Source organism: Phyllobates terribilis, unplaced genomic scaffold (genome assembly GCF_046119375.1).
Source record: "Phyllobates terribilis strain yellow unplaced genomic scaffold, ASM4611937v1 Scaffold_2__4_contigs__length_985480577, whole genome shotgun sequence".
NCBI lineage: Eukaryota > Metazoa > Chordata > Amphibia > Anura > Dendrobatidae > Phyllobates > Phyllobates terribilis.
This window is the reverse complement of record NW_027362762.1, coordinates 72513077-72528892: the sequence shown is the minus strand read 5'-3', so window position 1 is coordinate 72528892 and position 15816 is coordinate 72513077. Positions and strand designations below refer to the sequence as shown.

The window sequence follows — 15816 nt, the reverse complement described above, 5'->3', positions numbered from 1 at the left end:
TTCTTCGCAGCTTCGTTCAGACATCAGTGATTTTCGTACTCATAGTTTTTGATTAGAGTTTGTTTGTTTTTTGCCATCAGAGTTTCATCAGTTTTTCACGGATAAAAAAAACAAAACAATGAAGGTTTCTCAACCCGCTCATATCAAACAGTCCATGAAAAATGGACAGCGTTAGTATGGCGTCCGAGGGCCATCCAAGTGTGATCCGAGACTTGGCCAAAATTAGTCATGTCTCTGTGATTTTGCGCGGTCTGCAAAAATACAGCACAAAAAGAATAAAATTGGTAAAAATCTGAACCCAAATGAGAGAGTCTGACGTCTGAACGAGCCCTAACTCTAAAGGCCTTCTCACGCTGGACTGATACGTGGTCGATTTTTCACAGCGAAGAAACGTGCGGTTTTATTGCGATTTTCGTGGGAGTGTTCAGCTCTAAACTCCATGCATTGGCAAAGAGTAAAATCTGGTAGAAATCCGCAGCATAAGTGGACATGCTTCAGAGCGAAAATCTGAAGTCAAGTCACGCTGGGGTTTATTTGTACGCAATTTTATCAAATCTCATCTAGAACGCAGCTAATTTAGTCTTCAGGTGGAAAATTTTGCAGCCTTGTCCATCTTGAATAGTTTTGACTAGATGGAATAAAATAAAAAAAATGTAAGTAAAAACAGTAAAAAAAACTAAGCAAATAAAATAAAACTGAGACACTTTAAAAAAAAAAGTTCATATTTAAATTGTGAAAAATTGGATTTTTGTTACTTAAGGTAAACTCTTTTTCTCGTCACATTTATGTGAGAGAAAAAAAACCACGGGGAATCTGTGGAAAAATTGTCACTTTGAAAACAAAAATAGCAACAAAAAGGAAAACAATTGGGCAAGTGCTGTGACCCACAATGACAAGGGTGAGAAAAGAGTTATATAGTAAGTAACAAAAATCTAGTTTTCTCATCCATGTCATTGTGGGACATAGATGATCTCGTGCCTTTTAAAATCAGTCTCTCTGGGTGGCAAAAAGAAGGGCGAGTGTGGTCAGCGCACTGCTGCTTACTGTTAGCAATTATGGTTCTGTGCTCCTACCAGGTCTGGTGTTGTGCTGCTCCGGTCGCAGGCGGCACCATTGTCCTGCCTCTGGAGGTGGAGCTACTACAAGTGCAGGGAAACCGTCCCAATCTGATTGAGCATCGCGTTCTGGTGTTGTAGGATGTGTATCCTGGGGAACATGGGACGCTGTCTTGCCCGTTTTCCAGGCAACACAGGACGCTGCTGTGTCTGGCACTAGGCAGTGATCGTATTGTGTCCAGTCTGCTGTGCAGGCTAGCAGGGAGTGGTTGTCTGGGGATGATTGGGAGATATTCAACACCTGATCATTAGGCGGGCTACTTAATCCTGTGCCCTGCTCAGTAATTTGCTGTTTATTGCAGTTCCCTATATTCTTGGTGGTGAGTGGTGCTAGCTGTAGTGTTGCTATCTTTTCAGGGGTTTTCTCTTTTTTTCTTCTGCTACTCTTCCTGGGGTTCTTGCAGAGGTACTCACTTGACTAGGCACCAGCCGCGTCACCAGATGCCAGCTGTCTGGCGACAGTGGGCCTGGGAAGGGCTCTGTCAAAGTCCACCTTCCATTCATTGGGAGCTGGGTGAAGAGTATACCTGGCCCTCAATGTTTCGCCCTTGCCAAGTGCATCTGTGGCTGCTCCTTTGCTGGTTTGGTGTCAGTCTTGCTGGGTCCCTGTGCGAAGCACATAACACCTACGCAGCCTCACAATCCGAACACAAGGCATGCACCCTAGTGACACTGTGAAAACCTATCGAGATGAGACAGTACAATGTCCTGTTAATAGGAAAGGCTACACCTTCCTTAGAGAAGACGTAAAGGGCAGGACTTAATCTGCTGGATAATAGCATTATCAAGGTGCCTCTCCGCCGTACTGAAAGTCTGGCACCCAGAAGAAGATGGACTTTATTTCTCTTGGAGCCACTGGCTTTCAGTCATTCATTTGTGCCCAGAACAATTACAGTCACCTCTTACTCGTCTGAGAGCGGCGGCTGCAGGCACACCCCGGCACTGACTGACAGCCGGCTGTGCAGTGCATCAGTGCAGATACAGCTGTCAATCAGTGCCGGTGCATGGCTGCAGCCGCCGCTCTGAGGAGTAAGAAGTGACGGTAGCTGCGCCGCCACACCTGTATGACTGAAAGCCATCCGCTCCTAGCAGAATAAACTTCATTTTCTCCTGGGTGCCGCACTTTCATTACTCCGGCCGGGCACCTTCATAACATTGTTATCCAGAAGATTAACCCTATATGTACAAGAAATAGCATTATCAGACATGACAAATTCCCTCTAAATGTACAGTATGTATCTAGGGCTAAAAATCATTTCTGCAATTGAGGATCATTAAAAAAAGTTGCCTTCTACCACCTCTGTGTTGCACTGTCTATTACCACAGACCACATCAAAGTTGAATATACATGGAAAGACAGCCTATTAAAGCCAAACATTGCAGAATTGTTAATGAAATCAAACTGAAAAAATGATTTTTAGCCAAAAACACATATATTTAAGTTTAAAAAAAAAATTGTCCCTCAAGGTGGACAGCCCCTTGTTTTGTAGATCGTATATTCTATGTGTCTCCATAGTTACAGACTACTTATCTTGTGTAGTCTGACCCTGCAGTCATGTCTTACTTCACTCCCCAGAGCCCCTCTGTCCATAGACGGGAGTAATATGTGACTGCAGGCTACACTGTCAACAGCTCATACACAAAACAGTGGGATGTTTTCAATCAAGACTATTTGAAAAGTTGTTTTAATGTTTCATTTAGATGCTTTGCAACAATAGAGAATGGTTGCAGAAGTTTCCACACCCCTAAAGTTTCAGGGACTGTTTACAGACACCAGTAAAAGGGACAGAATGCAGAAGCCTCGCAGCGCGTTCTTACATTGTATCTGCCATTTCCAGTCCGATCTATCATACATTCATTGCTTTCACAGACTTGTAAATGGGATAGTTAACGTCTAATGTGTGATACATTCTAGCCTCCAGACTACTAATGTGCCGTAGCCAGAGCTGATTTTTTTATCTGTCTAATACGCTTTATTGATATTGCTTCAGATTCAGGGCTGGGTGCAATATAGACTGTCACACAGGTGTGTTATGTATGTATGTATGTATATACAGGACATATACATATGCAAAATGATAACGTGATAATTTGCAGATTGAAACATTTTTGTTTGTTCAAGGGGGCTATGTCTGCTTTTCATAATCCATCTAGTCTTGTCCACTTCCTGGAGATCTGTGGTGGGCTCACTGTCTGGAGATCTGTGGTGGGCTCACTGTCTGGAGATCTGTGGTGGGCTCACTGTCTGGAGATCTGTGGTGGGCTCACTGTCTGGAGATCTGTGGTGGGCTCACTGGGGATCTGTGGTGGGCTCACTTTCTGGGGATCTGTGGTGGGCTCACTTTCTGGGGATCTGTGGTGGGCTCACTGTCTGGGGATCTGTGGTGGGCTCACTGTCTGGGGATCTGTGGTGGGCTCACTGTCTGGGGATCTGTGGTGGGCTCACTGTCTGGGGATCTGTGGTGGGCTCACTGTCTGGAGATCTGTGGTGGGCTCACTGTCTGGAGATCTGTGTTGTTCTCACTGTCTGGAGATCTGTGTTGTTCTCACTGTCTGGAGATCTGTGTTGGGCACACTGGAGATCTGTGGTGGGCACACTGTCTGGAGATCTGTGTTGGGCACACTGTCTGGAGATCTGTGTTGGACACACTGTCTGGAGATCTGTGTTGGGCACACTGTCTGGAGATCTGTGTTGGGCACACTGTCTGGAGATCTGTGGTGGGCTCACTGTCTGGAGATCTGTGTTGGGCTCACTGTCTGGAGATCTGTGTTGGGCTCACTGTCTGGAGATCTGTGTTGGGCACACTGTCTGGAGATCTGTGGTGGGCTCACTGTCTGGAGATCTGTGGTGGGCTCACTGTCTGGGGATTTGTGGTGGGCTCACTGTCTGAGGATTTGTGGTGGGCTCACTGTCTGGAGATCTGTGGTGGGCTCACTGTCTGGAGATCTGTGGTGGGCACACTGTCTGGAGATCTGTGGTGGGCACACTGTCTGGAGATCTGTGTTGGGCACACTGTCTGGAGATCTGTGGTGGGCACACTGTCTGGAGATCTGTGTTGGGCACACTGTCAGGAGATCTGTGTTGGGCACACTGTCTGGAGATCTGTGTTGGGCTCACTGTCTGGAGATCTGTGTTGGGCTCACTGTCTGGAGTTCTGTGGTGGGCTTACTGGAGATCTGTGGTGGGCACACTGTCTGGGGATCTGTGTTGGTCTCACTGTCTGGAGATCTGTGGTGGTCTCACTGGAGATCTGTGGTGGTCTCACTGTCTGGAGATCTGTGGTGGGCTCACTGTCTGGAGATCTGTGTTGGGCTCACTGTCTGGAGATCTGTTTTGGACTCACTGTCTGGAGATCTGTGGTGGGCTCACTGTCTGTAGATCTGTGGTGGGCTCACTGTCTGGAGATCTGTGGTGGGCTCACTGTCTGGAGATCTGTGGTGGGCTCACTGTCTGGGGATCTGTGGTGAGCTCACTGTCTGGGGATCTGTGGTGGGCTCACTGGGGATCTGTGGTGGGCTCACTGTCTGGGGATCTGTGGTGGACTCACTGTCTGGGGATCTGTGGTGGGCTCACTGTCTGGGGATCTGTGGTGGGCTCACTGTCTGGGGATCTGTGGTGGGCTCACTGTCTGGAGATCTGTGGTGGGCTCACTGCCTGGAGATCTGTGTTGTTCTCACTGTCTGGAGATCTGTGGTGGGCACACTGTCTTTAGATCTGTGGTGGGCACACTGGAGATCTGTGGTGGGCACACTGTCTGGAGATCTGTGGTGGGCACACTGTCTGGAGATCTGTGGTGGGCACACTGTCTGGAGATCTGTGGTGGGCACACTGTCTGGAGATCTGTGGTGGGCACACTGTCTGGAGATCTGTGGTGGGCTCACTGTCTGGAGATCTGTGGTGGGCACACTGTCTGGAGATCTGTGTTGGGCTCACTGTCTGGAGATCTGTGGTGGGCTCACTGTCTGGGGATCTGTGGTGGGCTCACTGTCTGGGGATCTGTGGTGGGCTCACTGTCTGGGGATCTGTGGTGGGCTCACTGTCTGGGGATTTGTGGTGGGCTCACTGTCTGGAGATCTGTGGTGGGCTCACTGTCTGGAGATCTGTGGTGGGCTCATTGTCTGGAGATCTGTGGTGGGCTCACTGTCTGGAGATCTGTGTTGGGCACACTGGAGATCTGTGTTGGGCACACTGTCTGGAGATCTGTGTTGGGCACACTGTCTGGAGATCTGTGTTGGGCACACTGTCTGGAGATCTGTGTTGGGCACACTGGAGATCTGTGTTGGGCACACTGTCTGGAGATCTGTGTTGGGCTCATTGTCTGGAGATCTGTGTTGGGCTCACTGTCTGGAGATCTGTGGTGGGCTCACTGTCCGAGATCTGTGTTGGGCACACTGGAGATCTGTGTTGGGCACACTGTCTGGAGATCTGTGTTGGGCTCATTGTCTGGAGATCTGTGTTGGGCTCATTGTCTGGAGATCTGTGGTGGGCTCACTGTCTGGGGATTTGTGGTGGGCTCACTGTCTGAGGATTTGTGGTGGGCTCACTGTCTGGAGATCTGTGGTGGGCTCACTGTCTGGAGATCTGTGGTGGGCACACTGTCTGGAGATCTGTGGTGGGCTCACTGTCTGGAGATCTGTGTTGGGCACACTGTCTGGAGATCTGTGTTGGGCACACTGTCTGGAGATCTGTGTTGGGCACACTGTCTGGAGATCTGTGTTGGGCACACTGTCTGGAGATCTGTGTTGGGCTCACTGTCTGGAGATCTGTGTTGGGCTCACTGTCTGGGGATCTGTGTTGGTCTCACTGTCTGGAGATCTGTGGTGGTCTCACTGTCTGGAGATCTGTGGTGGGCTCACTGTCTGGAGATCTGTGTTGGGCTCACTGTCTGGAGATCTGTTTTGGACTCACTGTCTGGAGATCTGTAGTGGGCTCACTGTCTGGAGATCTGTGGTGGGCTCACTGTCTGGAGATCTGTGGTGGGCTCACTGTCTGGAGATCTGTGGTGGGCTCACTGTCTGGGGATCTGTGGTGAGCTCACTGTCTGGGGATCTGTGGTGGGCTCACTGGGGATCTGTGGTGGGCTCACTGTCTGGGGATCTGTGGTGGGCTCACTGTCTGGGGATCTGTGGTGGGCTCACTGTCTGGGGATCTGTGGTGGGCTCACTGTCTGGGGATCTGTGGTGGGCTCACTGTCTGGAGATCTGTGTTGGGCTCACTGCCTGGAGATCTGTGGTGGGCTCACTGCCTGGAGATCTGTGTTGTTCTCACTGCCTGGAGATCTGTGTTGTTCTCACTGCCTGGAGATCTGTGGTGGGCACACTGTCTGGAGATCTGTGGTGGACACACTGTCTGGAGATCTGTGGTGGACACACTGTCTGGAGATCTGTGGTGGGCACACTGTCTGGAGATCTGTGGTGGGCACACTGTCTGGAGATCTGTGGTGGGCTCACTGTCTGGAGATCTGTGGTGGGCTCACTGTCTGGAGATCTGTGTTGGGCACACTGTCTGGAGATCTGTGGTGGGCTCACTGTCTGGAGATCTGTGGTGGGCTCACTGTCTGGGGATCTGTGGTGGGCTCACTGTCTGGGGATCTGTGGTGGGCTCACTGTCTGGGGATCTGTGGTGGGCTCACTGTCTGGGGATCTGTGGTGGGCTCACTGTCTGGGGATTTGTGGTGGGCTCACTGTCTGGAGATCTGTGGTGGGCTCGCTGTCTGGAGATCTGTGGTGGGCACACTGTCTGGAGATCTGTGGTGGGCTCACTGTCTGGAGATCTGTGGTGGGCACACTGTCTGGAGATCTGTGTTGGGCACACTGTCTGGAGATCTGTGTTGGGCACACTGTCTGGAGATCTGTGTTGGGCTCACTGTCTGGAGATCTGTGTTGGGCTCACTGTCTGGAGTTCTGTGGTGGGCTTACTGGAGATCTGTGTTGGTCTCACTGTCTGGAGATCTGTGGTGGTCTCACTGTCTGGAGATCTGTGGTGGGCTCACTGTCTGGAGATCTGTGTTGGGCTCACTGTCTGGAGATCTGTTTTGGACTCACTATCTGGAGATCTGTGGTGGGCTCACTGTCTGGAGATCTGTGGTGGGCTCACTGTCTGGAGATCTGTGGTGGGCTCACTGTCTGGAGATCTGTGGTGGGCTCACTGTCTGGGGATCTGTGGTGAGCTCACTGTCTGGGGATCTGTGGTGGGCTCACTGGGGATCTGTGGTGGGCTCACTGTCTGGGGATCTGTGGTGGGCTCACTGTCTGGGGATCTGTGGTGGGCTCACTGTCTGGGGATCTGTGGTGGGCTCACTGTCTGGGGATCTGTGGTGGGCTCACTGTCTGGGGATCTGTGGTGGGCTCACTGTCTGGAGATCTGTGGTGGGCTCAGTGCCTGGAGATCTGTGGTGGGCTCACTGCCTGGAGATCTGTGTTGTTCTCACTGTCTGGAGATCTGTGGTGGGCACACTGTCTGGAGATCTGTGGTGGGCACACTGGAGATCTGTGGTGGGCACACTGTCTGGAGATCTGTGGTGGGCACACTGTCTGGAGATCTGTGGTGGGCACACTGTCTGGAGATCTGTGGTGGGCACACTGTCTGGAGATCTGTGGTGGGCTCACTGTCTGGAGATCTGTGTTGGGCTCACTGTCTGGAGATCTGTGTTGGGCACACTGTCTGGAGATCTGTGTTGGGCTCACTGTCTGGAGATCTGTGGTGGGCTCACTGTCTGGAGATCTGTGGTGGGCTCACTGTCTGGGGATCTGTGGTGGGCTCACTGTCTGGGGATCTGTGGTGGGCTCACTGTCTGGGGATTTGTGGTGGGCTCACTGGAGATCTGTGGTGGGCTCACTGTCTGGAGATCTGTGGTGGGCTCATTGTCTGGAGATCTGTGGTGGGCTCACTGTCTGGAGATCTGTGTTGGGCACACTGTCTGGAGATCTGTGTTGGGCACACTGTCTGGAGATCTGTGTTGGGCACACTGTCTGGAGATCTGTGTTGGGCACACTGTCTGGAGATCTGTGTTGGGCACACTGGAGATCTGTGTTGGGCACACTGTCTGGATATCTGTGTTGGGCTCATTGTCTGGAGATCTGTGTTGGGCTCACTGTCTGGAGATCTGTGGTGGGCTCACTGTCCGAGATCTGTGTTGGGCACACTGGAGATCTGTGTTGGGCACACTGTCTGGAGATCTGTGTTGGGCTCATTGTCTGGAGATCTGTGTTGAGCTCATTGTCTGGAGATCTGTGGTGGGCTCACTGTCTGGGGATTTGTGGTGGGCTCACTGTCTGAGGATTTGTGGTGGGCTCACTGTCTGGAGATCTGTGGTGGGCTCACTGTCTGGAGATCTGTGGTGGGCACACTGTCTGGAGATCTGTGGTGGGCTCACTGTCTGGAGATCTGTGTTGGGCACACTGTCTGGAGATCTGTGTTGGGCACACTGTCTGGAGATCTGTGTTGGGCACACTGTCTGGAGATCTGTGTTGGGCACACTGTCTGGAGATCTGTGTTGGGCTCACTGTCTGGAGATCTGTGTTGGGCTCACTGTCTGGAGTTCTGTGGTGGGCTCACTGGAGATCTGTGGTGGGCACACTGTCTGGGGATCTGTGTTGGTCTCACTGTCTGGAGATCTGTGTTGGTCTCACTGTCTGGAGATCTGTGGTGGTCTCACTGTCTGGAGATCTGTGGTGGGCTCACTGTCTGGAGATCTGTGTTGGGCTCACTGTCTGGAGATCTGTGTTGGGCTCACTGTCTGGAGATCTGTTTTGGACTCACTGTCTGGAGATCTGTGGTGGGCTCACTGTCTGGAGATCTGTGGTGGGCTCACTGTCTGGAGATCTGTGGTGGGCTCACTGTCTGGAGATCTGTGGTGGGCTCACTGTCTGGGGATCTGTGGTGAGCTCACTGTCTGGGGATCTGTGGTGGGCTCACTGGGATCTGTGGTGGGCTCACTGTCTGGGGATCTGTGGTGGGCTCACTGTCTGGGGATCTGTGGTGGGCTCACTGTCTGGGGATCTGTGGTGGGCTCACTGTCTGGAGATCTGTGGTGGGCTCACTGCCTGGAGATCTGTGGTGGGCTCACTGCCTGGAGATCTGTGTTGTTCTCACTGCCTGGAGATCTGTGTTGTTCTCACTGTCTGGAGATCTGTGGTGGGCACACTGTCTGGAGATCTGTGGTGGGCACACTGTCTGGAGATCTGTGGTGGGCACACTGTCTGGAGATCTGTGGTGGGCACACTGTCTGGTGATCTGTGGTGGGCTCACTGTCTGGAGATCTGTGTTGGGCACACTGTCTGGAGATCTGTGTTGGGCACACTGTCTGGAGATCTGTGGTGGGCTCACTGTCTGGAGATCTGTGGTGGGCTCACTGTCTGGGGATCTGTGGTGGGCTCACTGTCTGGGGATCTGTGGTGGGCTCACTGTCTGGGGATCTGTGGTGGGCTCACTGTCTGGGGATCTGTGGTGGGCTCACTGTCTGGAGAACTGTGGTGGGCACACTGTCTGGAGATCTGTGGTGGGCTCACTGTCTGGAGATCTGTGTTGGGCACACTGTCTGGAGATCTGTGTTGGGCACACTGTCTGGAGATCTGTGTTGGGCTCACTGTCTGGAGATCTGTGTTGGGCTCACTGTCTGGAGTTCTGTAGTGGGCTTACTGGAGATCTGTGGTGGGCACACTGTCTGGGGATCTGTGTTGGTCTCACTGTCTGGAGATCTGTGTTGGTCTCACTGTCTGGAGATCTGTGGTGGTCTCACTGTCTGGAGATCTGTGGTGGGCTCACTGTCTGGAGATCTGTGTTGGGCTCACTGTCTGGAGATCTGTTTTGGACTCACTGTCTGGAGATCTGTGGTGGGCTCACTGTCTGGAGATCTGTGGTGGGCTCACTGTCTGGAGATCTGTGGTGGGCTCACTGTCTGGAGATCTGTGGTGGGCTCACTGTCTGGGGATCTGTGGTGAGCTCACTGTCTGGGGATCTGTGGTGGGCTCACTGTCTGGGGATCTGTGGTGGGCTCACTGTCTGGGGATCTGTGGTGGGCTCACTGTCTGGGGATCTGTGGTGGGCTCACTGTCTGTAGATCTGTGGTGGGCTCACTGCCTGGAGATCTGTGGTGGGCTCACTGCCTGGAGATCTGTGTTGTTCTCACTGTCTGGAGATCTGTGGTGGGCACACTGTCTGGAGATCTGTGGTGGGCACACTGGAGATCTGTGGTGGGCACACTGTCTGGAGATCTGTGGTGGGCACACTGTCTGGAGATCTGTGGTGGGCACACTGTCTGGAGATGTGTGGTGGGCACACTGTCTGGAGATCTGTGGTGGGCTCACTGTCTGGAGATCTGTGTTGGACTCACTGTCTGGAGATCTGTGTTGGGCACACTGTCTGGAGATCTGTGTTGGGCTCACTGTCTGGAGATCTGTGGTGGGCTCACTGGGGATCTGTGGTGGGCTCACTGTCTGGGGATCTGTGGTGGGCTCACTGTCTGGGGATCTGTAGTGGGCTCACTGTCTGGGGATTTGTGGTGGGCTCACTGTCTGGAGATCTGTGGTGGGCTCACTGTCTGGAGATCTGTGGTGGGCTCATTGTCTGGAGATCTGTGGTGGGCTCACTGTCTGGAGATCTGTGTTGGGCACACTGTCTGGAGATCTGTGTTGGGCACACTGTCTGGAGATCTGTGTTGGGCACACTGTCTGGAGATCTGTGTTGGGCACACTGTCTGGAGATCTGTGTTGGGCACACTGTCTGGAGATCTGTGTTGGGCACACTGGAGATCTGTGTTGGGCACACTGTCTGGAGATCTGTGTTGGGCTCATTGTCTGGAGATCTGTGTTGGGCTCACTGTCTGGAGATCTGTGGTGGGCTCACTGTCCGAGATCTGTGTTGGGCACACTGGAGATCTGTGTTGGGCACACTGTCTGGAGATCTGTGTTGGGCTCATTGTCTGGAGATCTGTGTTGGGCTCATTGTCTGGAGATCTGTGGTGGGCTCACTGTCTGAGGATTTGTGGTGGGCTCACTGTCTGAGGATTTGTGGTGGGCTCACTGTCTGGAGATCTGTGGTGGGCTCACTGTCTGGAGATCTGTGGTGGGCACACTGTCTGGAGATCTGTGGTGGGCTCACTGTCTGGAGATCTGTGTTGGGCACACTGTCTGGAGATCTGTGTTGGGCACACTGTCTGGAGATCTGTGTTGGGCACACTGTCTGGAGATCTGTGTTGGGCACACTGTCTGGAGATCTGTGTTGGGCACACTGTCTGGAGATCTGTGTTGGGCTCACTGTCTGGAGATCTGTGTTGGGCTCACTGTCTGGAGTTCTGTGGTGGGCTCACTGGAGATCTGTGGTGGGCACACTGTCTGGGGATCTGTGTTGGTCTCACTGTCTGGAGATCTGTGTTGGTCTCACTGTCTGGAGATCTGTGGTGGTCTCACTGTCTGGAGATCTGTGGTGGGCTCACTGTCTGGAGATCTGTGTTGGGCTCACTGTCTGGAGATCTGTTTTGGACTCACTGTCTGGAGATCTGTGGTGGGCTCACTGTCTGGAGATCTGTGGTGGGCTCACTGTCTGGAGATCTGTGGTGGGCTCACTGTCTGGAGATCTGTGGTGGGCTCACTGTCTGGGGATCTGTGGTGGGCTCACTGGGATCTGTGGTGGGCTCACTGTCTGGGGATCTGTGGTGGGCTCACTGTCTGGGGATCTGTGGTGGGCTCACTGTCTGGGGATCTGTGGTGGGCTCACTGTCTGGAGATCTGTGGTGGGCTCACTGCCTGGAGATCTGTGGTGGGCTCACTGCCTGGAGATCTGTGTTGTTCTCACTGCCTGGAGCTCTGTGTTGTTCTCACTGTCTGGAGATCTGTGGTGGGCACACTGGAGATCTGTGGTGGGCACACTGTCTGGAGATCTGTGGTGGGCACACTGTCTGGAGATCTGTGGTGGGCACACTGTCTGGAGATCTGTGGTGGGCACACTGTCTGGAGATCTGTGGTGGGCTCACTGTCTGGAGATCTGTGTTGGGCTCACTGTCTGGAGATCTGTGTTGGGCACACTGTCTGGAGATCTGTGGTGGGCTCACTGTCTGGAGATCTGTGGTGGGCTCACTGTCTGGGGATCTGTGGTGGGCTCACTGTCTGGGGATCTGTGGTGGGCTCACTGTCTGGGGATCTGTGGTGGGCTCACTGTCTGGGGATTTGTGGTGGGCTCACTGTCTTGAGATCTGTGGTGGGCTCACTGTCTGGAGATCTGTGGTGGGCACACTGTCTGGAGATCTGTGGTGGGCTCACTGTCTGGAGATCTGTGTTGGGCACACTGTCTGGAGATCTGTGTTGGGCACACTGTCTGGAGATCTGTGTTGGGCACACTGTCTGGAGATCTGTGTTGGGCTCACTGTCTGGAGATCTGTGTTGGGCTCACTGTCTGGAGTTCTGTGGTGGGCTCACTGGAGATCTGTGGTGGGCACACTGTCTGGGGATCTGTGTTGGTCTCACTGTCTGGAGATCTGTGTTGGTCTCACTGTCTGGAGATCTGTGGTGGTCTCACTGTCTGGAGATCTGTGGTGGGCTCACTGTCTGGAGATCTGTGTTGGGCTCACTGTCTGGAGATCTGTTTTGGACTCACTGTCTGGAGATCTGTGGTGGGCTCACTGTCTGGAGATCTGTGGTGGGCTCACTGTCTGGAGATCTGTGGTGGGCTCACTGTCTGGAGATCTGTGGTGGGCTCACGGTCTGGGGATCTGTGGTGAGCTCACTGTCTGGGGATCTGTGGTGGGCTCACTGGGGATCTGTGGTGGGCTCACTGTCTGGGGATCTGTGGTGGGCTCACTGTCTGGGGATCTGTGGTGGGCTCACTGTCTGGGGATCTGTGGTGGGCTCACTGTCTGGGGATCTGTGGTGGGCTCACTGCCTGGAGATCTGTGTTGTTCTCACTGCCTGGAGATCTGTGTTGTTCTCACTGCCTGGAGATCTGTGTTGTTCTCACTGTCTGGAGATCTGTGGTGGGCACACTGGAGATCTGTGGTGGGCACACTGTCTGGAGATCTGTGGTGGGCACACTGTCTGGAGATCTGTGGTGGGCACACTGTCTGGAGATCTGTGGTGGGCTCACTGTCTGGAGATCTGTGTTGGGCTCACTGTCTGGAGATCTGTGTTGGGCACACTGTCTGGAGATCTGTGGTGGGCTCACTGTCTGGAGATCTGTGGTGGGCTCACTGGGGATCTGTGGTGGGCTCACTGTCTGGGGATCTGTGGTGGGCTCACTGTCTGGGGATCTGTGGTGGGCTCACTGTCTGGGGATTTGTGGTGGGCTCACTGTCTGGAGATCTGTGGTGGGCTCACTGTCTGGAGATCTGTGGTGGGCTCACTGTCTGGAGATCTGTGGTGGGCTCACTGTCTGGAGATCTGTGGTGGGCACACTGTCTGGAGATCTGTGGTGGGCACACTGTCTGGAGATCTGTGTTGGGCACACTGTCTGGAGATCTGTGTTGGGCACACTGTCTGGAGATCTGTGTTGGGCACACTGGAGATCTGTGTTGGGCACACTGGAGATCTGTGTTGGGCACACTGTCTGGAGATCTGTGTTGGGCACACTGGAGATCTGTGTTGGGCACACTGGAGATCTGTGTTGGGCACACTGTCTGGAGATCTGTGTTGGGCTCACTGTCTGGAGATCTGTGGTGGGCTCACTGTCCGAGATCTGTGTTGGGCACACTGGAGATCTGTGTTGGGCACACTGTCTGGAGATCTGTGTTGGGCTCATTGTCTGGAGATCTGTGGTGGGCTCATTGTCTGGAGATCTGTGGTGGGCTCATTGTCTGGAGATCTGTGGTGGGCTCATTGTCTGGAGATCTGTGGTGGGCTCACTGTCTGGAGATCTGTGGTGAGCTCACTGTCTGGAGATCTGTGGTGGGCTCACTGTCTGGAGATCTGTGGTGGGCTCACTGTCTGGAGATCTGTGGTGGGCTCACTGTCTGATGATCTAATCATAGTTGTAGAAAAAGACATGAACTGCCCATCCAAAACTTTGATCTATTGCGGCTAAGCAAAAGTTTACAAAACTGGCCGTGAATTTCTTAGTTTAACTGAGAAATGTTTGCTAATAATGCGTCCTGCACGGCTTTTCACCACCCATTAGCAAAAGGGGATGATGGGAATTATATCAATTTCACGGCTACTACTGTGTAGCATGTCTGGTATTAGTGATGGCGGCCAACAAGGCAACTGAAAGATATAACTTTACTGTAAAGGGCAAAAAGTATATACTAAAGAACATAAAGAAAGTTGTGCAGCCTCCAGATTTGTTTTGACTACGGACACATTATCTTTTAGATGTTACTTTACATTTTTACGTTGTACCCATGGCAGCTCCCATTCATATTACTGATGGAGAAGCAGTTTCAGCCGAGGGAGGTGACGCCATCGCTCGCCTATGTGAGAATGATACAGTCTCCGTCTAGTATTTATACAGTGGAGAAGAATAATAAATGAGTGCGTTGGGCCTTCGTTGGCACATGCCTCCCGGCTGTACGCAGTCCTGGCACACGTATTGTGTGGAATGAGCAGCCATGAAGCCATGGCTAATAACGCAGTCGAGAAGTTTCCCCAGTGAATTGAAGCAGGAAAACTTCCTCGCATCCCAAGTAATAAGCTGCATTTTTCATGATTTAGCACCATGACCTGAATTAGAGGCAAAGCTGCTTTAGATTTTACCGAGGTCTCCTGTGTGATTATAGTAATTAACTCCGCTCCAAAGCTGAAAACGGCGTCTCCTGTGTCCCAGATAATATAGCCAAAACATACAGATGATTACTTGTTTTCTGGATGTGCATTTACTAGAGGATTGGAGACTAGAATAAGTAGCTTTTTGGAAGTGCTTTAGCGTGCTCGATGACTTGTAGTGCTGGCGGTTTACTTTGGTGCTTTGTGCTTTTTTTTATCTTAATGTTTTCGAAAGTTTGCAGATGCACATTGTGCCGTGTAATGTAACCCAAGTACAACTCCATGGGTGCAGGGTAAGGCCTCGTGCACACTGCTGGCCTGTCTACGTGGAGGCTGTAGAGAGGTGCATCGTGTCCCGGTGGCTTTAAAGCTGCATAGCGTGCTTTATTATAGACTAAGTCTTCCCTAGAAACATTGCACCGCTATACAGTGTCCGGTAGAGCATGGCACGGTGTCTGTGTGCCCTGTATGACAGCAGATGGATGTAGATCAGCTATGGAGACCCTACCAAACTATATGGATCTATTCGAGCTCAGTACAACCAGTAGCTTCTCATTTCTGTCACCATTCTACAAATAAATAAATCACAATCAGATTTGTTGTATGACCAGACTCTCGATTTCATGTTTATGTGCACAGATATGTCCGCTCTGACCTGAGCTTGAATTCTAAAGACTGAAAATTCTCACTATACAAATTAAACATAGTATGAAAACCCTCAACAAGTTGCAGTCCACATCACAACCACTAGTTGGCAACTTAGACATACATAGCATCAACATTTCCAGACAGAGTATCGAGAAATCATGTTTTTTGGGGGGGATGTGTTGCTCTAAGAGGAATGATAAATAAAAAAACAAACAAACATACAATGGTTTCCTTTAACTGCATACTGACCACCCATCGTCTTATAACATCGGGATGGTATTACTCCACAGTGACTTTTTGGACATCGTCGCAGAGTCGGTAGCTGCACGGACATCTTACAGAAACTGGGAGCCAGCCGTCAGAG

General features: G+C 52.1%; 1 protein-coding gene across 4 annotated transcripts in view; it reads left to right on the top strand.

Moving 5' to 3' along the window:
- The window catches only part of DYNC2H1 (dynein cytoplasmic 2 heavy chain 1), a 525522-nt gene that overhangs the window by 236623 nt on the left and 273083 nt on the right, over nt 1–15816 (top strand). The window lies entirely within an intron of this gene.